A 25,660-nucleotide genomic window follows, 5' to 3' on the forward strand; every position below is an offset into this window, starting at 1 on the left:
GAAGCAGGCTGAAAAGCTGTGTGATGTTGGGCCACTGGCAACCAGCCAATGCAAATGTTCACCTCGTATTCCCATACCTAGAAATGGGCCAGAACATACTGGAGAGCCTCAGAAAAATTCACTTATTCATTCAACAGTGATGGTTACCTTTCATCTGCCAGGCACCGTGTTAAGTGCTAGAGATACAACAGTCCTGCGCTAGTGCGCTTCTAGAAAGTGTCCACTTGCTCTTTTGACTCCTCTGCCTCTAACCCAATCATCACTCAGGGAAGCCCCCAGATAATATCAGCATCTTTTCAATAGTCTTTTCCGGTCGCTCTTCCTCCTCCTCCTGACTGTTAAGTCTTGGAGGACCTCAGTGTACTCAAGACATTTTTGTCTCTATTTCTACTCTCTCCCGAGGGATCTCATCTGGTCACCCGGCTCTAGATACCATCTGTATGCTAAAGACTCTCCGATGCTTATCTTCAACTCAGACATTGCTCTGAGCTCTAGTCTCATACGTATGTCTCCTTGGCATCACTTCTTGGACATCTAAGAGACTGCTCAATATTAACATGTTCAAGTTGAATTTTTGGTCTCCCTTCTCCAAACTGGTTCTTCCTCCAGCCTTTTCTACCTCCGTGAATAACATTTTGATCCCCTGAATTGCTCAAAAACCTAAACGTCATCCTCGATTCCACCCCCTCTCTCATGCCCCACAGCCAAACCATCACTAAGTCCTGTCAATTTTATCTCCTGAATACATCACAGATCAGTCCACTTCTCTCCATTTCTACCATCCTCACCCCAGTCCAAACCACTGTCCTCTCTCCCCTAGATGACTGCAGCAGCTCCTTAATGTGCCTCTCCATCCCTCTTTGCCCCTTTCTAAGTCATTTTCACATAGCTGACTACCTTTTAAAAACATAAGTCGGATTATGTTACCTGCTTCATATCACTTCTATTTAAAACCTGTCAACAGGTCCCCATTGCTGTTAGAAAAAAAATCCCAAGTCCTTACCATACATGACTCTCTCAGCCACTGCATGGCTTCATTCTCCTATCTTGCCACCATCATTTGCTCTACGTTTTTGCCTTGCCAGCTCTGCTTCATTCACACTGGCCTTCAGACTGTTCCTTGAACAAGACATGCCCTTTGCTGCTCCGGGAACTCTGCACTTTTCATTTCCTCTGCTAGAATCCTCTTCCCCTGGCTCTTAGTGGCTGACTGGCTTACGTCTTTCAGACCTCAGATCATGTGTCACTTCCTCAGAGAGCCCCTCCCTGACCACTCAGCCAAAGTGGTCTTGGCCATCTCCTTTCAACTCATCACCTTATTTACTTCATGATACAATCTGTAACTATCTTGTCTATTTATTTAATTGTCTTATTTGTCATCTACCTTTGTGCTAGAATTTAAGCCACCATGAGAGCAGGAACATTGACTGTCTTGCTCACTGCCATATGCGAGCACGTGGCATTGGGAAGGAGTACTCAATAAGTCTTTATTGAACGAGAGAAGAGCAGGAGGGATGGAGGGGCTATAGAAAATTCCCTATAAACGTCCCTGTGGTAGGCAGCATAGTGGCCCACCAAAGATGTCCATGCCCTAATCCCCAGAACCTGTGAATCTATTATGTTGCACGACAAAGGGACTTTGGAGATGTGACTAAAGTTAGGGACCTTGAGGGGAGGCGATTATCCTGGACACCCAGATGGGCCCAATCTAATTATGTGAGTCCCTAAAAGTGGGTGAGGGAGGCAGAAGGGTTGGTCAGAGAGCTGTGGAGGGAGGACTGTGCTGCTGCCTTTGAAGATAGAGGGAAGGGGTTATGGGCCAAGGAAGGTGGTGCCTCAAATCTGGAGATGACCCTCAGCTAACAGATACTGTAAAATGTATTCTCTGGGTCTTGGTTTAAAATGTTTGAGAAACACTGATCTAAATTGAAATCCGACAGTTTTGCTCTCTCTAAATCATGAGGGCCCAGGTCATGGCACACAATGGCTTCTGTGAGCTAATTCCTGTCATCATCACCAGCCACATCCACCACTGTTGACACTATTGTCTAATAACACTGAGCTGCACATCCCATGCCAATACATGCTTCTGTGTCTTTTTCATGCTATTCTCTTACCTTTCCACTGCTCTTAGACTGGTTAAGTCTTCTTTTTTTAAGTGATGGTATATATATTTTTTAATTTATTTATTTTATTTTTGGCTGTGTTGGGTCTTTGTTGCTGCACCCGGGCTTTTCTCTAGTTGAGGCAAGCAGGGACTACTCTTTGCTGCGGTGCGCGGGCTTCTCAATGCGGTGGCTTCTCTTATTGCAGAGCATGGGCTCTAGGTGCGTGGGCTCTAGAGAGCAGGCTCAGTAGTTGTGGCTCACAGGCTTAGTTGCTCTGCGGCATGTGGGATCTTCCCGGACTAGGGCTTGAACCCGTGTCCCCTGCATTGGCAAGCGGATTCTTAACCACTGTGCCACCAGGGAAGCCCCAGATTGGCTCAGTCTTACTCATCCATCCCAACTCAGCTCAGGCACCTTCTATTCAGTCATTTATTCAACAAATATGTATTTAGCCATTGCTATGTGCCAAGGACTTGGGAGAGAGTGGAGAAAAAGACAGACAAGGTTTTAGGTCTCATGGAATCAACATTCTGGAGTAGGTAGACAAAAGACAAATAAATAACAAACAGATACCTTCAGATAATGACGAAAGAATAAGAGAGGCTAAGGGGAGAGAGAACCCAGGGAGGAGAGAAGCCAGTCAATGAAGGTGTTTCTAGGAGGTGAAACTTGAGCTGAGATTGGCACAGGCCAGACGAAGACTCAAAAAGACTTTTCCTGACAGAATAAATGTTGAGTGCAAAGCCTGGAGGCAAAGGAACACGCCTGCTGTGGTTGAGGCATAGAAATAAGGTCAGGGTAGCTGGGGAAAGTGACTCTGGGGAGAATGGTATAAAATGAAATTTGAGAAGAATGTAGGAGCCAGATCTACCATGGGCTTGTTTGCCATGGAAGGGAGCCTGGATTTTACTCTCCAATCTATGGGAAACCATTGGTATATATTTAGAGGTTTTATTTATTTATTTAACTGGGTTTTAACTAGGGTATCACAAGATATGAATTACATTAAACACACAAACAAATACAAAAGCAAACAGACAGAAAAACTAGTCTTGGCTCTGTGTATGGAGGCTGGAGTAGAAGCAAGCAGACCAGTTAGGAAGCAACTGGGGAGGCCCAGGTAGGAAATGATGGTGATGTAGACCACGGTGGTAGCAGTAGAGATGGAAAAGAGTAGCCAGATCTTAGCCTTATTGATGTCTTCAGGTAGACTGAAGCCTCCTGCTAGTATCTTCATAGCATCCTGGCATCCTCCTATCTTAGCACCTGCTGTATTAAATAGGACTAATTTCTTTCGGTATCTGCTTGTCTCCTCCATTAGCTTGCAAGTTCCTCATGGGCAGAGGCCACAATCCGTGGCACATAAAAGGCATGTGCTGAACTGAATGCAACTTAAATGGTTTTTCTGTTTTTTACTTCTGGTTTAGTTTAATATAACTACAATACATTAAAAGTACATTAAATCTCATTCTGCTACATGGTGTGCAACATCATTAATAAGTCTTTTTTTATTGTAGCTACCTTAGTTTAGTTTAAAATTCGTTAGTTTTCATTAAGCCTTGGAATATTCTGGCATAAAGGAAACTATGGATTGAATTAGAAGATAACTGAATGAACAGATATATAGGGATTAAATAGGTTTCTGCTTCTTAACTGCAAAGGATATCTACAGGGTATCTTTCAATGTGCCTTGCAACTTATGAAGCAATAACATTCTCCAAATAGTAAAATATTCAATAGTAAAACATTACTTGGTTATTATAAGAATTTTAAAAATGTATATATGTGAAATATGTATATTATGATAGATATATACACACACCTATATATGAAACAGGAAAAATAGAGAATAAATTTGAGTTTATATAGTACATTGGTTCAAACACAAACATGCTCATTTTCTCTGAATGACCAGGTAAAACAGCTGCTTCATTTATAAGAAACTCAGAAACCCAAAGACCTTCAAGTAAATGAGGTATCTTCCAATAAAATGAAACCTCCTATCAACTGTAAACATCCTTCATATAGCTTGCCTGGAGGGTCAATATTAAAACTACGACTCTGTCTGGAATCAGAAAATCAAAGTGTGCTATGTCACTGACTCATCACTCAAGTGGTGACAATTTCCAGACAGTGAAAACAACATCTCAATGAGGGGGGCGGGGACCAGCCAGAAATAAAGCAACTGGCAGGAGGGCAGAAACAATTCCCCGTCAGTGAACCTCTCTTTCCCCACTGCTCCAAGAAGAAACACAAAATAAGCAGCTAAAACCATATTTGACTAGGCTAGGAAAAACCCTTACCACAGGTGGTAATTTCATGTAGGCTAGAACTCTTCCTACTTCCACATCACTTTTCTTCTGTAGCACCATAGTAAGCTCAAGGGGCGGCATGGTATTGTGGAAAAGAATCTCAGTGAATCTAGTGAATCTCAGTTGAATCTCTAGTGAATCTAGTGAATCTCAGTTCTACTGTGTGCTGTTAACTGTCAGGGTGCCATTACCTCATCCATGCAATGAGTACAGGAATACCTACCTAGACAAAGTTACTGGGAGGATGAATATGCCAGTGTCATGGACCCATGAGAATGCCTAGCACAGCGTAGGCACTCCACTGAGGCTAGATCCCATTTTCCCTTCTGGGTCCAGCTTTTGTATCTCTTTTCTAAATCGTTTATGACTTTCAAGTATTGGAATTGTATGTTTTGTTAGACCAGGTAAAAGGTCATATGTTAGGCAGTCTTAACCCTGGCTATCAAAGATTTAATAACTCAGAGGAGGAAGGAACCTCAAAGGTTAGCCAATAATTACCATGCCCTACTGCTCCTTTCCCCCTCCCAAAAGCTGACATTTGAGTCTGGGCCACCAGAGAACAACCAAGTGATTGTTCTGAATGTGCATTAAGGCTGTCTACCTTATAAATACATGCCGTTAATTACCCAGTTGACTCAATGAGGCAGGGTACAAAATCATTCTCTTCTGCCAGCAAAGCTACTGACAGACATATCTTACTGGTGGCAGATCAGTGTAGAGACAACACTTTGGAGGTCATGTATTCTACATTCCTCATTTTACGGACAGATAAGCTGAGCCCTAGAGAAAAGAAGGGGCTTGCCAAAGGTCCAAAGGTCACATTAATAGCAGAATCCAGATCAGAACGGAGGTGTCCCAATTTCTAATCCAGTATTACTTCTAGCAGGTAAGATTGCTTCTGATCAGTTGCAACAGTAGCAGCACAAAACTAGAAATAATGCTAATATTAACTCTGCCCTTAATACTAATGCTACAGTTTGTTTATCTCTTATTATGTTTGATGTACATTACATACAATCTTTATGATATCCATCTAGTAAAGAACTTACAATGACTAATGCTTTAGTTTTCAGAAGGTTGAATCACCCACCTCCCTCAAAAGAAGATCAAACAGTAAAACCCAGTGTACATACAATATGTAACCATATCTAATGATCTATTCCACTCTGAGAATGGAAGAGGAAAATCAAGTCCATCAAGTAGCTAACTTGCAACTCAGCCACTGGAGCCAACCTTCTCTTCCCCATACCTTTCCATGGGCTATGTCATGAAAAAGAAGAGTTTCCTGACCAAAGCATCATCTCCTTTTTGCTTCTGAGTCTACCATTTGTTGAAAAATCTAACAAGCCATAACACGGACAAACCCTGGCCTGCCAGGCTCAGATCATCAAATCACCCCCTTCATAATGTCATGTCAGATGGCTTAAAGGGGAAGGAAAGTAACCACATCAACCCCTTCTGCTTTTTCTTCTTTCTAGCCAACAGTTCCAACCCCCATTACATAAGCCGAATTGGACGCACACCTGTTTTCCTTTCTTATGTAGCTGCTGAGGCTCTCTTGAAACTTCTCTCATCTCACTGGTTAGCATTTGAAGTCTTAATTTTACCCATTCACAGAAACTTTCTTCTCTTGCTTGAATTCAGGAGACTTCTGAAGTTTGGGTTCCTCTCTCTCTTTTTTTTTTAATTTTAGGGTGTTTTCTCCTTTCCCGCTTTATGACCTCTTTATCATTTTTCTTAACAAAGATCCCCTTATGCTTTACTCCCTTCTTTCCTGTTTTTCTGGAATGTTCTGTCAGACCTATTTGTCTCTATTTCCAATTCAGATATATCACCCTGGACATAATATACAGGCTCCTGAAATGTTGTCTGTAAACAAATTACATTTAAAATGCATTAGGGAATCTTACCAGGCCTCAACCCCAGAATCATGTGTACTGTGAACTGTCTTATAAATTGAACAAGCATTCCTACAATAGAGCAATAAACAGGAAATAAAGAAAGAAGAAATAAGATGTGGATGGAGTCTTGAAGAAACAAGGTACTTTCAGATCAGTTGGTGTTATTTGCTATGTTTTTTCTTCCTTCGATTAGCTTCACAAGGCTACAATTTTCATGGCACTTGTTCAATTAAGTTTCAACAATCCAATCTTCTCTATTTTCACTCTCTGCATCCTTCAATAGCTATAAATAACATAATCCATCTTTTACTGAAAAGGATGATATACTGGAAAGAGCCTGGTATTTAGGGCCAGAGGATCACCCTGGGGCCAGGTGTCATCCTGGTTTCTCCACTTCTACCTGTGTCATCATCACAAGTAACTCTGAAAAATGGCAATCCACATTTATTGAGAAAATTAGATCTCTTTCACTAACTTTTCTTCCTTCGTTTATTGGAAAGGTCTCTCCTTTGACACATTTAACCTTGAAGTCTCTATTCGTGGACAACGGCATGGGAGTGGCAGGTTTATCCTTGAGTCTTGAGTATTGTAAAATCCTGGCAAGTTTCGTAGCTTCAACCCCTGAGTCTTTTTTTAGTGCTATAAGGCATTAAAAATATTAAAGCATGTTACAATTACTTTGTTTTAAGAGTTTTCTCGGGATTTCACAACTATCTTAATATAATTGGAGGCACCCTGGGTCGAGGGGGGCGGACAAAGACTAGTGATCACCATGACAATATTCCTCAAGGTTTCTTCTATAAACTAAAAATTCAACTGAAATCTTGACACTAATAATCCCATGTCTCAGCATCTCTGCCTGATGTTTTACTTAATATTTTCCTTTTCTTCTGCATATTACTGCAAAAGGGATGTAAATTAAGATTCTAATCTTAATAATCTTTTATAGGCATTTACTTAGCAATTTTATCACAATGCAGAGCATGTGACTGAGTTGTTAACATTTGATCTTCTACTAAATAAAGTAACTATTGGTATCTCTATTCTGCAGGTGGAGAGATCTGCAAGTTGATCATGATAATACAGAAAAACCAGAAGTAAATTCAGAATTAGATAAATTAGAACTACCTTCCATGCTTGAGTTTCCTCAATTGTAAAATAAAAATAGCATCAAATTCACAGGATTATTGTGGGAGTTAAATGAGAAGCTCTTAGCAAAGTGCCTGCTATATAGAAAGAGCTCAATAAATACTATCGTCCATTATTATTATTATAAGAAAAAAGATAATATCATTTACTTATCAAGGACATTGTTAGAATTAAGCTAGACAGTCTTGCTTTTTGACCTCTCTTGGCCCATTCATCTGGCTCACCACTGAAGAATTAATTTGAATAAAACTAGATCCCATACCTCCTTCATAAAAGGTGACTTCATGCCATTTATAATTTATGACATACTAAGTGTTCTCATAATTATTGTCTTCCTAAACAGTTTTAACTTTTTTGAGGACAGGAAAGGACACTTATGTTTCTTTATATTACAATGATCAGCACAATGTCTTGAACATAACAGATGTTCAATACATATTTATACTTTAAAAAATCATTGTTACCGTTAGCAAAGAGCACCACAGTGTTCCAAGAACAAAGGAAATTGGACAAAGCTTCTTTGGGATTTGGCTTTCTTTCCAGATTAGCCTGCACAAATGTACATGCAGAAGTTGAGAGCAGTGCTGTGAGTGTAATTGCAAAGATGACAAATAATTGGCCAAAGAACAAAGCAGGTACAATTTTTAAAAGTCCACAATTGAGAAATGATGTACATCTACTGTACTTACAGGATTCTTCTCCCATAAAAATCTCACATCTGCTTTAGAATTTTTTCCACACTAGAACTCATTCGAATGTAAGAAAGATTCAAAGCTTGCCAAAATTTGGGAATTTATGTAAACATCATGACAGTCAAGAAACATGATACATGATAAAAGAATTCTGCAAAACTCTTTTAGAGCCTTTTGTGCCCAAGAAAGTGACAGTAATGAATTGAGAATTTCACATTAAAATGGAGGGCAAGAGTATCAGCTCTCAGCCACTAACATCCTTTCAGTTATGTGCTGGACAGAGAAACAGGGCACTGTACCATTCCTTGTTAATGGGAACCAGAATATAATGTTTGTTTGCCCAAGTGGAGGTGGATATAATGTTTTGAGTCAGAGGTGCAAAGGCAAGGAGCACAGAGTCTGGAGCCAAAAACCTGTAACTCACTATCTCTGTGAAAGTGTGCAAGTTTCCACATCTGTAAAATGGGAATACTTATAACCAGTTCACCGGGTTTTTAAAGAATTATAGAGGATAACAGTGATACCCAAGGGCCAAGTCCATAGTAGGTGCTCAACGAAGACGTTTATCCACACAGGATATACACGTAGGGTAACAGACATTCGGAGTTTTGCCTTGTTCTTTAGAGATACCAGGAAAAAACTTTTTGTATGCATTTGGATTGCTATTCGTAAAACCTAGATCTAATCACAGGGATACTTAATCTCTTCCAATGTATTTACTGCCCCTCAACCAGGTGAAAAGAGCCTCACTAAAGAGACATTTCACAGATGAGAAAAGAGACTGGCCAGGCGGCTAGCCCCAGAGCATTCTGCTAGTGACTAGACAGGTGGAGACTCTGCGTCTACAGAGGCCCCAGGAAAGTGCTGCTGAGAAAGGGACAATTCACCCCCATGCAAGACTAAGTAAGACTCCTCCATATCTTATTCACAAAAGATGCACTTCCGAGCCGCGAGTCACGCCCGTGGGCCTGGACCCAGGCTGGCCCCTGACGGGTGCCAGCTGCCGTTTCCAGACGCCAGCCCTCCCCTCCTCACGCTCTCACCGTTCTGCGAGCGCCTTGGAAGCTCAATCTGAGAGCCCCTCCGCTCCATCTGGCCAACCGCGACCCAGCACCCTCAAGCGAACGTCCCGCCCAGAGTGAGGACCCTGATGAGCAGAGGCCGCCCCAAAACCCCCCTCCCCGGGAGGAGCGAGGCACGAAAGCCGGGGGTCCCAAGCGTCCGCACCCCACCAATTCCCCGGCCACTCACCGCGCGTCTCCAGCCCGCGAGCCCGCTGCGGGGCGGCGCGGAGCCGATGGCCCGGGTGCTGCGGGACGCACGTGCCGCGCAGGCAGTGTGCGCTCCGGGCGTCCTGGTGCCCGTGCCCGCCCCGCCTGTAGCCCCGGGGTGGGCGCTCCGGCGGCGCCGGGGCGCGCGCGTACGTGCGTCGGGCGGCGTCCGGGCCGAGGAGGTGGCCGTAGCCGTGGCCGTCGGCGGAGGGAAAGCGGCTGCACTGTCAGCTGTCGAAGCGGGCCGGCCAGGGTCCGGTTCCGCCCCTGGAGGGCTGTCCCCGTACCGCCCGGAGCAAGGTAGTTACCGCGGCACACGTCGGGTTCCCCTTCTATACAAGGCGGGTGGGAAAGCCTCGCTCCTCAGCCAGGGTGGTGAGGTGAATTAAGCGCCAGGGTATGAAAAGCACGGCCGAATCATGTTCTCGCCTTTCACGGCCACAGGGAAGTGGCACTTCGTTGACACTCTGTAGAGAACTTTCCTCAGAGATGTTCTAACTCTGTGTGCCCAGCACTTACCACACCCTAGTGCTGCGGTCACCAAAGCGGACTGTGTGTAAGACTGGGTGTGAGAAGAAAATACTAGAACTTTCATTTGTGTTTGTAACTAAAAAGTAAGAAAGAATTCACATTTAATAGGTGGCATGACCCTGACTCTAAATGGTCCCATGTTCCATATGTTATAAGTGGGATTTTGAGGGAAGAGGGAAAACTGTCCAAAATGCAGAGGGGGTGACGGCGGTGCTTTTACTTATGACAATATTTCATTGACGTTAGGAATTCAACTCTAAGACGTACTATTTTTTATACACTAGTAAAAAATAAAAAGAACTGTCTTATAAACTTATGACATAATGCCTTCTTGTCACTTAGAATATTTTTAATTAAAATTTTTATTTATTCTTTAAAAATTTATTTATTTTATTATTTTTTAAATTTATTTTGGCTGCGTTGGGTCTTCGTTGCTGCGTGGGGGCTTTTCTCTGGTTGCCGCGAGCGGGGCCTACTCTTCTTTGCGGTGCGTGGGCTTCACATTGCGCTGGCTTCTCTTGCTGAGGAGCACGGGCTCTAGGCACACGGGCTTCAGAAGTTGTGGCACGTGGGCTTCAGTAGTTGTGGCCCACGGGCTCTAGAGTGCAGGCTCAGTAGTTGTGGCTCACGGGCCCAGCTGCTCCACGGCACGTGGGATCTTCCCGGACCAGGGCTTGAACCCGTGCTCTGGCAGGCAGATTCTTAACCACTGCGCCACCAGGGAAGCCCCTAAAGTTTTTACTTTTTAAAAAATATCCCTTTTAGATTTATTAGACATATGTGTTTACTATCAGTCTTGTTCATTCGAAAAGAAAAAGGAATATAGAAGCAAAATAAATTTGGTTAAAATATTCTTTAGATACGTTTGCGTTCAGTCTGCAACATTCCTGATCACTTTTTTGTTTCACTCAATATCATCTTCAGTGACATGAGTATTAATAAAGCCACATTTCTTTAAAGAATGTCCCACTCTTACCTCTGGGATGTTCTTCCCTTCCACTGAAACCGGTCCAGGCTTGCTGAGTATGTGCAGAGCCAACTCCATCACCATACTGTTTGGGCAGTATGCATAAGACACTTCCCAATTTTTTTTAAGTAGATCGTTATTGGAGTATAATTGCTTCACAATACTGTGTTAGTTTCTATTGTACACCAAAGTGAATCAGCCATATGCATACGTATGTCCCCATATCCCCTCACTCTTGAGCCTCCCTCCCATCCTCCTCCCTATCCCACCCCTCTAGGTCATCGCAAAGAACGGAGCTGATCTCCCTGTGCTATGCTGCTGCTTCCCACTAGCTATTTTACATTTGGTAGTGTGTATATGTCCATGCTACTCTCACTTCGCCAAGGCTTCTCCCTCCCACCCCATGTCCTCAAGTCCATTCTCTATGTCTACATCTTTATTCCTCCACTGCAACTAGGTTCATTAGTACAATTTTTTTTAGATTCCATATGTATGCATTAGCAAATGGTATTTGTTTTTCTCTTTCTGACTTACTTCACTCTGTATGACAGACTCTAGGTCCATCCACCTCACTACAAATAACTCAATTTTGTTTCTTTCTATGGCTGAGTAATATTCCATTGTATATATGTGCCACATCTTCTTTATCCATTCATCTGTTGGTGGACACTTAGGTTGCTTCCATATCCTGGCTATTATAAATAGTGCTGCAGTGAACATTGTAGAACATGTCTCTTTTTGAATTATGGTTTTCTCAGGGTATATACCTAGTAGTGGGATTGCTTTGTCATATGATAGTTCTATTTTTAGTTTTTTAAGGAACCTCCGTACTGTTTTCCAGAGTGGTTGTATCAATTTACATTCCCGCCAACAGTGCAGGAAGGTTCCCTTTTCACCACACCCTTTCCAACATTTATTGATTCTAGATTTTTTGATAATGTCTATTCTGACCAGCATGAAGTGATGCCTTATTGTAGTTTGATTTGCATTTCCCTAATAATTAGTGATGTTGAGCATCTTTTCATGTGCCTCTTGGCCATCTGTATGTCTTCCTTGGTGAAATGTCTATTTAGGTTTTCTGCTCATTTTTTAATTGGATTGTTTGTTTTTTGATATTGAGCTCCATGAGCTGTTTGTATATTTTGGAGATTAATCCTTTGTCCATTGTTTCATATGCAAATATTTTCTCCCATTTTGAGCATTCTCTTTTCATCTTGTTTATGGTTTTTGCTGTGCAACAGCTTTTAAATCCCATTTGTTTATTTTTGTTTTTATTTCTGTTACTCTATGAGGTGGGTCAAAACAGATATTGCTGTGGTTTATGTCAAAGAGTGTTTTTCCTGTGTTTTCCTCCAAGAGTTTTATAGTGTCTAGTCTTACATTTAGGTCTTTAATCCATTTGGAGTTTATTTTTGTGTATGGTGTTAGGTAGTGTTCTAATTTCATTCTTTTACATGTAGCTGTCCAGTTTTCCCAGAACCACTTACTGAAGAAGTGTCTTTTCTCTGTTGTATATTCTTGCCTCCTTTGTCATAAGTTAGGTGACCATATGTGCATGGGTTTATCTCTGGGCATTCTATCCTGTACCATTGATCTATATTTCTGTTTTTGTGCCAGTACCATACTGTCTTGATTACTGTAGCTTTGTGGTATAGTTTGAAGTCACGGAGCCTGATTCTTCCAGCTCCGTTTTTCTTTCTCAAGATTGCTTTGGCTTTCAGGGTCTTTTGTGTTTCCATATGAATTGCAAAAATTTTGTTCTAATTCTGTGAAGAATGCCATTGGTAGTTTGATAGGGATTGCATTGAATCTGTAGATTGCTTTGGGTAGTATAGTCATTTTCACAATATTGATTCTTCCAATCCAGGAACATGGTGTATTTCTCCCTCTGGTCTTTCATCAGTGTTTTTTGTTTTGTTTGTTTTTTTGCGGTATGCGGGCCTCTCACTGTTGTGGCCTCTTATGTTGTGGAGCACAGGCTCCGGATGCGCAGGCTCAGCGGCCATGGCTCACGGGCCTAGCTGCTCCGCGGTATGTGGGATCTTCCCGGACTGGGGCACGAACCTGTATCCCCTGCATCAGCAGGCAGACTCTCAACCACTGCGCCACCAGGGAAGCCCTTCATCAGTGTTTTATAGTTTTCTGAGTACAAGCCTTTCTCCAACTTAGGCAGGTTTATTCCTAGGTATTTCATTCTTTTTGTTGTGATGGTAAATGGGATTGTTTCCTTAATTTCTCTTCCTGATTTTTCATTGTTGGGTGTATAGGAATGCCAGAGATTTCTATGCATTAATTTTGTATCCTGCAACCTTACCAAATTCATCGATTAGTTCTAGTATTTTTCTGGTGGCATCTTTAGGATTCTCTATGTGTAGTATCACGTCATCTGCAAACAGTGACAGTTTTACTTCTTGTTTTCCAATTTGTATTCCTTCTTTTTCTTCTCTGCTTGCCATGGCTAGGACTTCCAAAACTATGTTGAATAAGAGTGGTGAGAGTGGACATCCTTGTCTTGTTCCTGATCTTAGTGGAAATGCTTTCAGTTTTTCACCATTGAGTATGATGCTTGCTGTTGGTTTGTCATATATGGCCTTTATTATGTTGAGGTAGGTCCCCTCTATGCCCATTTTCTGGAGTGTTTTTATCATAAATGGGTGTTGAATTTTGTCAAAAGCTTTTTCTGCGTCTATTGAGATGATCATATGGTTTTTATTCCTTAATTTGTTAATGTGGTGTATCACATTGATTGATTTGCATATATTGAAGAATCCTTACATCCCTGGGATAAATCCCACTTGATCATGGTACATGATCCTTTTAATGTGCTGTTGGATTCTGTTCACTAGTATTTTGTTCAGGATTTTTGCATCTATGTTCATCAGTGATATTGTTTTATAATTTTCTTTTTTTGTGATATCTTTTTCTGATTTTGGTATCAAGGTGATGGTGGCTTCATAGAATGAATTTGGAAATGTTTCTCCCTCTACAATTTTTTGGAAGAGTTTGAGATGGATCAGTGTTAGCTCTTCTCTAAATGTTTGATAGAATTCGGCTGTGAAGCCATCTGGTCCTGGACTGTTGTTTTTTGGCAGATTTTTAATTACAGTTTCAATTTCATTACTTTAATAGGTCTGTTCATATTTTGTAATTCTTCCTGGCTCAATCTTGGAAAATTGTACCTTCTCAAGAATTTGTCCATTTCTTTGTGGTTGTCCATTTTATTGGCATATAGTTGTTTGTAGTAGTCTCTTATAATCCTTCGTATTTCTGCGGTGTCAGTTGTGATTTCTCCTTTTTCATTTTTAATTTTATTGATTTGCGTCCTCTCCCTTTTTTTTTCTTGATGAGTCTGGTTAAGGGTTTATCAATTTTGTTTAACTTCTCAAAGAAGCAGCTTTTAGTTTTATTGATCTTTGCTATTGTTTTCTTCATTTCTATTTCATTTATTTCAGCTCTGATCTTTATGATTTCTTTCCTTCTACTGACGTTGGGTTTTCTTTGTTTTTCTTTCTCTAGTTGTTTTAAGTGTAGGGTTAGATTGTTTATTTGAGATTTTTCTTGTTTCTTGAGGTGAGATTGAATTGCTATAAACTTCCCTCTTTAGAACTGCTTTTGCTTCATCCCATAGGTTTTGGGTCATAGTGTTTTTGTTGTCATTTGTTTCTGTGTATATATATTTTTCTTCTCTGATTTCTTCAGTGATCTCTTGTTTATTTAGTAACACACTGTTTAGCCTCCATGTATTTGTGTCTTTTACAGTTTTTTTCCTGTAATTGATTTCCAATCTCATAGCGTTATGGTCAGAAAAGATGCTTGATACAATTTCAGTTTTCTTAAATTTTCTGAGGCTAGATTTGTGATGCAAAATGTGATCTATCCTGGAGAATGTTCTGTATACACTTGAGAAGAAAGGGTATTCTCCCACTTTTGGGTGGAATGTTCTATAAATATCAATTAAATCTATCTGGTCTATTGTGTCATTTAAAGCTTTTGTTTACTTATCTATTTTCTGTTTGGATGGTCTGTCCATTGGTGTAAGTGGGGTGTTAAAGTCCCTTACTATTATTGTGTTACTGTCAGTTTCTCCTTTCATGGTTGTTAGCATTTGCCTTATGTATTGAGGTGCTCCTATGCTGGGTGCATAAACATTTATAATTGTTATATCTTCTTCTTGGATTGATCCCTTGATCATTATGTAGAGACATCTCCCAGTTTTGAAGATGTTAAATATGAAAAATGTGCATCTCAGACATGACAAAGTACAGTGGCTTGATTTCATGAGACTGTGACATGTTGTAGTTTACATACTTAAGCAATTTATCTATGTGAATAATTTGATAAAAACAAATCCTTAAATTGTAGAATCTTAACATCACTGCCTAGTGAGCTGATGAGTGACTGTGAAAATTATTTGCAATAAAGTTAAAAAATCTAGTTAAAAGTGAGCTATTATTTTTTTTTTTTACCAAAGAAGGCAGATATTTTAAACTCACTGATCTTTTCTGTAATGATGTGTCTCTTAGTAGTATGTTACCTAATAGATTTTTTTGGAAAAAAATTAAAAAAACAAGGCTTGTTTGTCCCTTCAAGTAAAGATAACATTTCAACACTGAGTGAGAAAGTGCTGTAAACAGAACATTTGAAAACAAATATTTCAAAACGTTACCACTATTGTGGGCTTTTTTTTTTTTTTTTGCTAAAAATATGTAACTTTGTCACCTACAAAAAAATGCTTAAAAAAACTTGGAAACAATTTACTATCTTTTTCAATCTTTCAGTTGAGTAATTGAGTGAATTTTCAACCCATGTGTTAAAAAATATGAAAATGCAGCAGCTTCTGCTCAGTTTGAAAGGATGACTAATCAGTATCAGGAGTAATAAAATTATGTAACCAAATGTTAATAATAAGTTTATATAATTCATAGATTAGCTTATTTTTCTATAATTTTTAGTGAGAAGAAAGGCTTCTTATTTTGTTAATAAATTATTCAAAAAATGAATTTTAAAATTAATTTCTATTTTGTGCACATTTTACAATATATATGTTGGAATTTTATATTTATAATATATATTTATTTATATATATATAAAATTTTTAAGTAAATTTTTTAAAAAGCTGAACATATATTGGGAATGTATTCTCAAGTCCCTTTTTCCTTAAGGCATGCACAATCTAAAATGTTTAAAAACCACTAGTCTGTTAACTTCTAACTGCAGCATGTTATAAAATTGCTAAATCAGACACAAGATGGTATTCTAGTACATCTGAGCCATTTTCTGTAGAGGAACAGATGAGAGGTATTGGAGAAAGGACTTGAATCAGTTAAGCAAGCAAAACAAATTATGAGAAAACTATAAGATGCAGGCAACAATGATAGCCTTCATTATTCTCTTCTTTTCCCTGGATGTAAATAAATCAGAAGATGACTAATCTTACATAGCATTATTAGAGAAATTATCTTCATCTAAATTTATCAGTAGATCATTCAATTTAGGGTTAAATATTGAGGGAAAGCTCATGCTAATAGTTATTGATAACAGGGGTTGTCCCATCCTCCCTGCATCCTTCCTGTTATTGTAAGCTCAAGGACTGCAAGGAGTCCTGTCTTGTTTGCCCCCTTATCTCCAGCACCTGGCACAGTGAGTGGCACAGAACAGGGGCTCAACAAATACTTGTTGAGTTGAATTGACTTGTTCTGGAGAGATCTCATTCTCTTTGGTCAACCAAGGTTATAAGTGGTATTGAGTCTTCAAACTTGCAACAGAGTTAAAAAAGAATAGTTGGAAAATTATATATAGTTTTGCTTAACATGTCAGTGACCCTTCCATATGGAATTTAACCATCTGTAGAGGTCTTTCTGTTTTCTTTTTTCCTTTCTCTTCCTTTCCTTCGTCCTCTTCTTTGAATATCTGGGGAGTTTCCCTAGTAGATACATGGTGGTTGTCAGTGGTTACCTATCTAGTTAGAGAAAAAAAAATCTTGCTTCTGTATTTTCTGAGAACAAGCCCTAGACAGTTGAGAAAGGCTGGTGAAGCAAGAGCCTAACATACAAACCAAACTATCAACCTATGATGGTTAGGATGATTATTTTTAAGTCTATGGATATGAGATGGTCATCTGTGTAGCTATAGCACTTGCAAATCAAAAGCTCAATTAAGTGAATAACCACAGTGACAGTGACAAAGACTTTTCTAGGAAATACTAGTTCAGTTTCCATTTCTGATATTTTTCCATTCCTTTAAATGTCTATTTTGGTTCATTGTTGATACCAGAAGTCTGGAAAATACTTAATCATACTGTGCTACAAACAACTGAGTGTCATCTATCAGAATAAATATTAAGAGATTGTTGCCAACATAGTGATTTAGTGCATCAGACAAATGCTGACACCAGTTAAGCTTGGTAAGAAGTTTTGACATACATTTTAACCTTTTACTGTAATAAGAAGATTGGAATCTAAGATTAATTATTCATTCTTACTGCTTCACTTTGCAAAAGTTACATTTCTGAAAGTTTTTGCTTAATTATCAATTTTACTCATCTGTCCAAAGTGTTACACTGATAGGACATCAATGTAACTCCTAAATATACTTGTAGTGTCATATGTTGAAAATATAAAATATTGTAGTGCAAGATTCTTAGATTATTTGTAATCCCCAAAGATTCTTAAAATGCAGAGTTGTAACTTTTCCACAAGTAACATTCAGCAAGTGCAGATGTTGTTTATAGATGAACAAACCACATGGAAAATGCCGTGTCTTAGAAGGAACAATGCATTTACAAGAGGTTTTTAGGTTGCCAGAAGCCTCATTAAATGAAAATAAAGCTTAAAGAGTAAAATGAGACAGGAGGCAAATTTAAAACACTGACAGCCACAGGCCCTGCACAACATAAGTTTGATTCGCAGTCTGGCTTGGCTCTTCTCAACAGCTAAGTCTAAGAGACATATGACATACAGGATTCACAGATCCCATCATATAATGGCTTGTAACCTGGGCATCAGAAGCAGAACTTGCGGTGGCCCAAGAGAAAGTTCTTAGGTTCTTCTAAAGAGGAGAGTGGTTCACATAAAAGACAAATTTCTCACAAACATTCCTACACAAAATCACACAGTAGATTCTTATTTATTTATTTAATTAGTTAGTTAGTTATAGATTTGCTCAATGAAAGTCTAATGAAGGGCACTCTGGAACATAGATGCTTGGTGAACATTAACATTCTTTTCTATGTATCAGTCTTTTAGGCTCCAAATATCTCTTTGCTCCATGCTTTCCATACATAAAAATACTCTCTGGAATGGACTTGAGGACACGGGGAGGGGGAAGAGTAAGCTGGGACGAAGTGAGAGAGTGGCATGGACATATATACACTACCAAATGTAGATAGCTAGTGGGAAGGAGCTGCATAGCACAGGGTGATCAGCTCCGTGCTTTGTGTCCACCTAGAGAGGTGGGATAGGGAGGGTGGGAGGGAGACACAAGAGGGAGGAAATACGGGGATGTATGTATATGTATAACTGATTCACTTTGTTATACAGCAGAAACTAACACACCATTGTAAAGCAATTATACCCCAATAAAGATGTTAAAAAAAAATACTCTCTGATTTCTGTAGTGAGATAACTTTCAATCCTGTCCCGTCAGTGTATCCAGCTCAGAGCCAAGCCTTCTGGGTAGTGAGCAGCAGTGGCTGCCTAGTGGGCTATGACTCCTCTGGTCCACTGCCTATAACCCCCAGACACACATTACCTGCACCCCACTCTCTCACCCATGATGTAAAGTGCTGGAACAGGAACAATGAATGCTCCACCTTGGAAGGGAGAAAAATGTGAGACACCAGAAGTCATTGGTCTGAAGCACTGCTATCTGCTGGGTGATGTATTAGTGTTTTTTTTTTTTTTTTTTTTTTTAACATCTTTATTGGAGTATAATTGTTTTACAATAGTGTGTTAGTTTTCCCTCTACAACAAACTAAATCAGTTATACATACACACATGCTCCCACATCTCCTCCCTCTTGCATCACCCTCTCTCCCACCCTCCCTATCCCACCCCCCCAGGCGGTCACACAGCACAGAGGTGATCTCCCTGTGCTATGCAGCAGCTTCCCACCAGCTATCTAATTTACATTTGATAGTGTATATATGTCCCTGCCACTCCCCCACTTCGTCACAGCCCACCCCTCCCCCTCCCCATATCCTCAAGTCCATGCTCGAGTAAGTCTGTGTTTTATTCCCGTCCTACCATTAACCTCTTCATGACATTTTTTTCTTAGATTCCATATATATGTGTTAGCATACGGTATTTGTTTTTTCTCCTTCTGACTTACTTCACTCTGTATGACAGACTCCAGGTCCATCCACCTCATTATAAATAACTCAGTTTCATTTCTTTTTATGGCTGAGTAATATTCCATTGTATATATGTGCCACATCTTCTTTATCCATTCATCTGTTGATGGACACTTAGGTTGCTTCCATGTCCTGGCTATTGTAAATAGAGCTGCAATGAACATTTTGGTACATGAGTCTTTCTGAATTATAGTTTTCTCAGGGTATATTCCCAGTAGTGGGATTGCTGGGTCGTATGGTAGTTCTATTTGTAGTTTTTTAAGGAACCTCCATACTGTTCTCCATAGCGGCTGTATCAATTTACATTCCCACCAGCAGTGCAAGAGGGTTCCCTTTTCTCCACACCCTCTCCAGCATTTATTGTTTCTAGAGTTTTTGATGATGGCCAATCTGACCGGTGTGAGATGATATCTCATTGTAGTTTTGATTTGCATTTCTCTAATGATTAATGAGGTTGAGCATTCTTTCATGTGTTTGTTAGCAATCTGTATATCTTCTTTGGAGAAATGTCTATTTAGTTCTTCTGCCCATTTTTGGATTGGGTTGTTTGTTTTTTTGTTATTGAGCTGCATGAGTTGCTTATAAATTTTGGAAATTAATCCTTTGTCAGTTGCTTCATTTGCAAATATTTTCTCCCATTCTGAGGGTTGTCTTTTGGTCTTGTTTATGGTATCCTTTGCTGTGCAAAAGCTTTTAAGTTTCATTAGGTCCCATTTGTTTATTTGTGTTTTTATTTCCATTTCTCTAGGAGATGGGTCAAAAAGGATCTTGCTGTGATTTATGTCGTATAGTGTTCTGCCTATGTTTTCCTCTAAGAGTTTGATAGTGTCTGGCCTTACATTTAGGTCTTTAACCCATTTTGAGTTTATTTTTGTGTGTGGTGTTAGGGATTGTTCTAATTTCATACTTTTACATGTAGCTGTCCAGTTTTCCCAGCACCACTTATTGAAGAGGCTGTCTTTTCTCCACTGTATATCCTTCCCTCCTTTATCAAAGATAAGGTGACCATATGTGTGTGTATTAGTGTTTTTGATTTTCGTCTATAGGACCTCTGTTAAAACTGAGACAGAAAGAATCTCAATTAAGTATCCTTTGCTACAAGTCAAACACAACAGAGTAATAATAGGGTAAATTAATAATTTGGCCTTTCTTTCTAGTCCCTCCCTCCAAAGTAATAGTTTTGTGAGAATCTTTCCACATTTTTTTTCATGCCTTTATAGATGTATAAAAGCATGATAGATTTTTTTTTGCTTTAAACAAAAATTGAGTCATTCTATCTATGTATCTATCTATCTATCTATCTTTTGTTTCTCTTTACCACTTGGCATAAACTTCAGTCCACAACATACATAATAGATCTAATTCATTTTTTCAATAGCTACAAGTATTCCATACTATGTATACACTAAGATTTAGTTGACCCTTCTCTTATTTATAGGTCTTCAGTTTTTGTCCTGTTTTCCTCCAAACAAAAATACAACATACTCACCAAAAGAAAAATATTCTTAAACATAAACATATACAAATGTATATTGTGTAGTAGAATCTCACATGTGGCTTGTTGAATCAAAGGGTTTGAGCTTTTTCACTTTAATGTATTATGCCGGATTATTATCCAAACTGTAGTAATTCACACTCTTACTAGCATACCATGTCATCACTAACAATGAATGCTATCCATCTTCTGTAATTTTTATCAATATAACAGGTGAGAAATGGTATCTCATTGTTTTAAACTGTATATCATTGACTATGATCATCTTTTCATATGTCTAATAGTTTTTACAAATAAGTATTATTAATTTATCTCAGCCTACCTTCAAATAATGTATAATGCATGAACTTTACAACAGTAGGCTTCTATCTTCATATCTTCTGTGCTATTCCATTGCACATTTTACCTTCATACATATTACAAGCCACACAATACATTATTACTACTTTTGCTTTAACTACCTTTTAAAGAAATTTAAAAATAGAAAACAAAACTTTGTATATTTCCCACATATTTTTCATTGCCAGCACCCTTTATTCCTTTGTAGAGATCAAAGTTTCCAGTGGGTATCATTTCACTTCTGTCATTTCACTTCTGAAGTTACTTTAACATTTCCTGTAGTGCAGGTGTGTTAGTGACAAATTTTCTCAGCTTTTATTTGTCTAAAAATGTCTATTTCACCTTCATTTTGGAGTATTTTTCGTGTTGTATATAAAGTGACAGGTTTTTTTCTCCATAGCATATTAAAGATATTATTCCATGGTCTTTGGGGTTGCATTGTTTCTGATGAGAGTCAGTGATTTCTTATCTTGTTCTCTTATATGTAATGTCCTTTTTCCCCCCTTGATGTCTTCAAGATTTTTCTCCTTATCACTGATATTCATATTATATTATGATGTGCTTTGGTGTGATTTCCTTGGTGTTTATTCTGCTTAGTGTTTGTTGAACTTGGTAGATCTGTGGGGTTTTTTTGTTTTTGCCAAAACTGGAAAAATATTCAGAATTCTTCCTTTAAATCTTTTTTTTTCAGTTTTTTTTCTCTTTTTGCTTCAGCTTGGATAGTTTCTATTGCTGTGTCTTCAAGTTTATTGCTCTTTCTTCTGCAGTGTCAAATCTGTTAAATCTATCCAGTTTTATTTATTTATTTTTGGCTGCATTGGATCTTCATTGCTGCACGCGGGTTTTCTCTTGTTGCGGCAAGCAGGGACTACTCTTTGTTGTGGTGCACGGGCTTCTCATCATCGTGGCTTCTCTTGTTGCAGAGCATAGGCTCTAGGCACTCAGGCTTCAATAGGTGCAGCATGCAGGCTCAGTAGTTGTGGCTCACAGGCTCTAGAGTGCAGGCTCAGTAGTTGTGGCACATGGGCCTAGTTGCTCCATGGCATCTGGGATCTTCCTGGACCAGAGCTCGAACCCATGTCCCCTGCATTGGCAGGTGGATTCTTAACCGCTGCACCACCAGGGAAGCCCCGTATCCAGTTAGTTTTAGATAAGATTTTAAAATATTTATCATCTTTAGAAGTTCCATTTGCTTATTTTTTAATAGTTTCCTTTTTACTTGTTATCAGCTTTTCCTTTTAATCCTTAAGTGCATTTATAATAGTTGTAGTAAAGTCCTTGTCTGCTATTTCTTTCACCTTTGCTATTTTTTTTTTTTTTTTTTTTTTTTTTTTTTTTTGCGGTATGCGGGCCTCTCACTGCTCTGGCCTCTCCCATCGCGGAGCACAGGCTCCGGATGCGCAGGCCCAGCGGCCACGGCTCACGGGCTCAGTTGCTCCGCGGCACGTGGGATCCTCCTGGACCAGGGCACGAACCCGTGTCTCCTGCATCGGCAGGCGGATTCCCAACCACTGCGCCACCAGGGAAGCCCCATCACCTTTGCTATTTCTGATTTTATTTCTGTTGCCTGCTTATGAGTCACATTAATTGTGCTTCTTTGCCCATGTAGTAATTTTTTACTGAATCCTAGATACTGTAAATGTTACAGGATCTACAGAGGCTAAAATATTTGCTATCTGGTCCTATACAGAAAATAAATTTGCTAACCTTGCCCTAGATGTATAGAATCGTGTTGAGTATAACTGTAAGTACATGGAGTACACAGCATGCAGTTGTCTTTTAAAATCCTACCCCACCCCCGCCTTTCTTCTTTCTTTCTTTCTTCCTTTCTTTCTTCCTTCCTTCCTTCCTTCCTTTCTTTCTTTCTTTCTTTCTCTTTCTTTCTTTCTCTCTTTCTCTCTCTTTCTTTCTTTCTTTTTTTGCAGTTAATACATCAGTACTTTTTTTTTTTTTTAATTAGGCAACAGTCAAGAATATAAGAGTGGAGAGCAAAGTAAACAATGCCCTTTTGTCCCCACCGTCATCACAAACTCAACAATTATCAAATTTAGTTTAGGGAGATTTCGGTCCTCTTATAATATCTATCAGTCCATCCAGACCATAGTTTGATAGTGACACTTTGTGTTGTTTGAATTTATGCAAAGTCCCAAGCAAACACAACTTTTAGCTGGGTCTACTGTTAACAATTTCTAACCTCTACACCCACTTTCTATTCATTGTATTCACAAACATATGCCTTTCTTTGTGTGGGTACATTTGGGACCATGGTATACATATTGGTCTTTTCTACCATTGTTCATCTTGGAGTTCTTTCCATGTCAAAGTGTGTAAGCCTATCTCATATTTTTCTTAAACAATTTCATCACATCTATAACACAAATAGGCCACAATTCATGAACTAGTTTCACTTTAATGGACATTTCTATTTGTAATTTTCCATTATCACACATGATATTGCAAGAAACATACTTTACATAGTTTATATACTCATTTCTGAACATTTGTGGCTATTTCATGGGATAAATTTTGGAAATAGAATTTAAGTATCAGAAAAAGTGCATGTTTACAATTTTTATTGAGGTATAATTGACATATAACATTATATTTGTTTCAGGTGTACAACATAATTATTTGATATATGTGTATATTGTGAAATAATCATAACAGTGTCTAATTAATATCCATCATTCCACAGAGTTATGATTTTTTTTCTTGTGATGAGAACTATTAAGATTTTCTTAGCAACTTTTGAATATGTAATACAGTATTATTAACTATAGTCACCATGCTGTATACATCCCCAGGACTTATTTATTTTATTTTATAACTGGAAGTTTGTACCTTTTGACCACCTTCACCAATTTCACCCACTCTCCATCCTTTGCCTTCAACAAACACCAATCTATTGTTCTGTTGTTCATCAATCTGTTGTTCATCAGGAATATTGGCCTGTAATTTTCTTTTCTTGTAGTGGCCTTTTCTGGTTTTGATAATGAGGTAATGCTGGCCTTGTAAAATGAGTTTGGAAGGGTTCCCTTCTCTTCTATTTCTTGGGAAGATTTTGAGAAGGCATGATATTAGTTCTTCTTTAAGTGTTTGTTAGAATTCACCAGTGAAGCCATCGGGTCCTGGACTTTTATTGGTTGGGAAGATTTTGATTACTGATTCAATCTCCTTACTAGTAATAAGTCTGTTCAGGTTTTCTATTTCTTCATCATTCAGTCTTGGTACTTTGTATGTTTCTAGGAAATTGTCCATTTCTTTTAGATTGTCCAACTTTTTGCATATAATTATTCATGGTAGTCTCTTATGACCCTTTGTATTTCTGTAGTGTCAGTTGTAATGTCTTCTCTTTCATTTCTGATTTTATTTATTTGAGTTATCTCTCTCTTTTTTTTTGTTGAGTCTAGTTCATACCCCCTTTTAACTTTTTGTTTACTTTTATTTTTCCTTTCTAATTGTCTATCTCCAGTCTTATTACTTCCCAACTAACTGACACTCTCATTTATATAATGTATCTTTCCAATTTGCATTCTGTGTGTTTATTCACACTTATGAATTTATGATATTTAACATTGTTATGTTTTAAAAAATTTAAATGAATGGTATTGCTTTATAAATTTAATACTGTTTTCACTTTTGTTTCCCTCTCAACATCGTGTTTTTCTGATCGATTCATGTTGTTACAAGTAGCTTTGGTTCATTGTTTCATCCTGTTGCATAACATTCCTTCAAAACCATAATCCACATTTCCACATTCATACTCATATTGATGGGCTTCTCAGTTGCCTCGAACTCCTTGCTGCCACCAATAATACTTTGAACATCCTCGTGTATGTCTCTTGTGCATGTGTGTGGATGTTTCTCTAAGGTGTGCACCCAGAAATAGAGGTGCTGAGTCATAAGTGATGCACACTCTCAATTGAACTAAGTACTACAAGATTGCTCTTTAAAATTGGCTGCACCAGGGCTTCCCTGGTGGCGCAGTGGTTGAGAGCCCGCCTGCCGATGCAGGGGACGTGGGTTCGTGCCCCAGTCCGGGAAGATCCCACATGCCGTGGAGCGGCTGGGCCCGTGAGCCATGGCCACTGAGCCTGCGCGTCCGGAGCCTGTGCTTCGCAAAGGGAGAGGCCACAACAGTGAGAGGACCGCGTACCACAAAAAAAAAAACCAAAAAACAAAATTGGCTGCATCAGTTGGCAGTCACATGAGTGGCATGTGAGGATATCCATTTCTCCTCATCTTTTTCAGAATCTTGTACTATCCAATTGTATTAGTTTCCTAATGCTTCTGCAATAAATTACTACAGGCTTGGTGGCATAAAATAACACAAATTTTTACATTCTGAAGGTCAGAAGTCCAAAGCTGGTCATACTGAGCTAAAATCAGTTTGTTGGCAACATTGCCCTATTTTCTAGAGACCCTAAGGGAGAATCCATTTTCTTGCCTTTCCAGCTTCTAGAATCTACTCACATTCCTTGATTCACGGCTCTCTTCATCTTCAAAGATAACAATGGTCAGTCAAGTGTTTTTCACATCACATCA

At 39.0% G+C, this 25,660-nt stretch overlaps 1 protein-coding gene and 1 long non-coding RNA gene across 3 annotated transcripts in view; one reads left to right on the top strand and one right to left on the bottom strand.

The window, feature by feature from the left end:
• IL12RB2 (interleukin 12 receptor subunit beta 2) overlaps nt 1–9,489 on the bottom strand; it is an 82,324-nt gene extending 72,835 nt beyond the window's left edge. Inside the window, exon 1 of the mRNA XM_059075952.2 lies at nt 9,414–9,489. The gene's annotated coding sequence lies outside the window, so the exon portion shown is untranslated. The remainder of the gene's footprint in view (nt 1–9,413) is intronic.
• A 98-nt stretch (nt 9,490–9,587) lies between these two features.
• Nucleotides 9,588–25,660, top strand: part of LOC136794965 (uncharacterized) — a 117,221-nt gene continuing 101,148 nt past the window's right edge. Inside the window, exon 1 of one of the 2 annotated variants that reach the window (XR_010842464.1) lies at nt 9,588–9,733. This is a non-coding gene — a long non-coding RNA (uncharacterized lncRNA). The remainder of the gene's footprint in view (nt 9,734–25,660) is intronic. The other variant, XR_010842468.1, reaches the window with a different exon arrangement.

Source organism: Kogia breviceps, chromosome 1 (assembly GCF_026419965.1).
Source record: "Kogia breviceps isolate mKogBre1 chromosome 1, mKogBre1 haplotype 1, whole genome shotgun sequence".
NCBI classification, from domain to species: Eukaryota; Metazoa; Chordata; class Mammalia; order Artiodactyla; family Physeteridae; genus Kogia; species Kogia breviceps.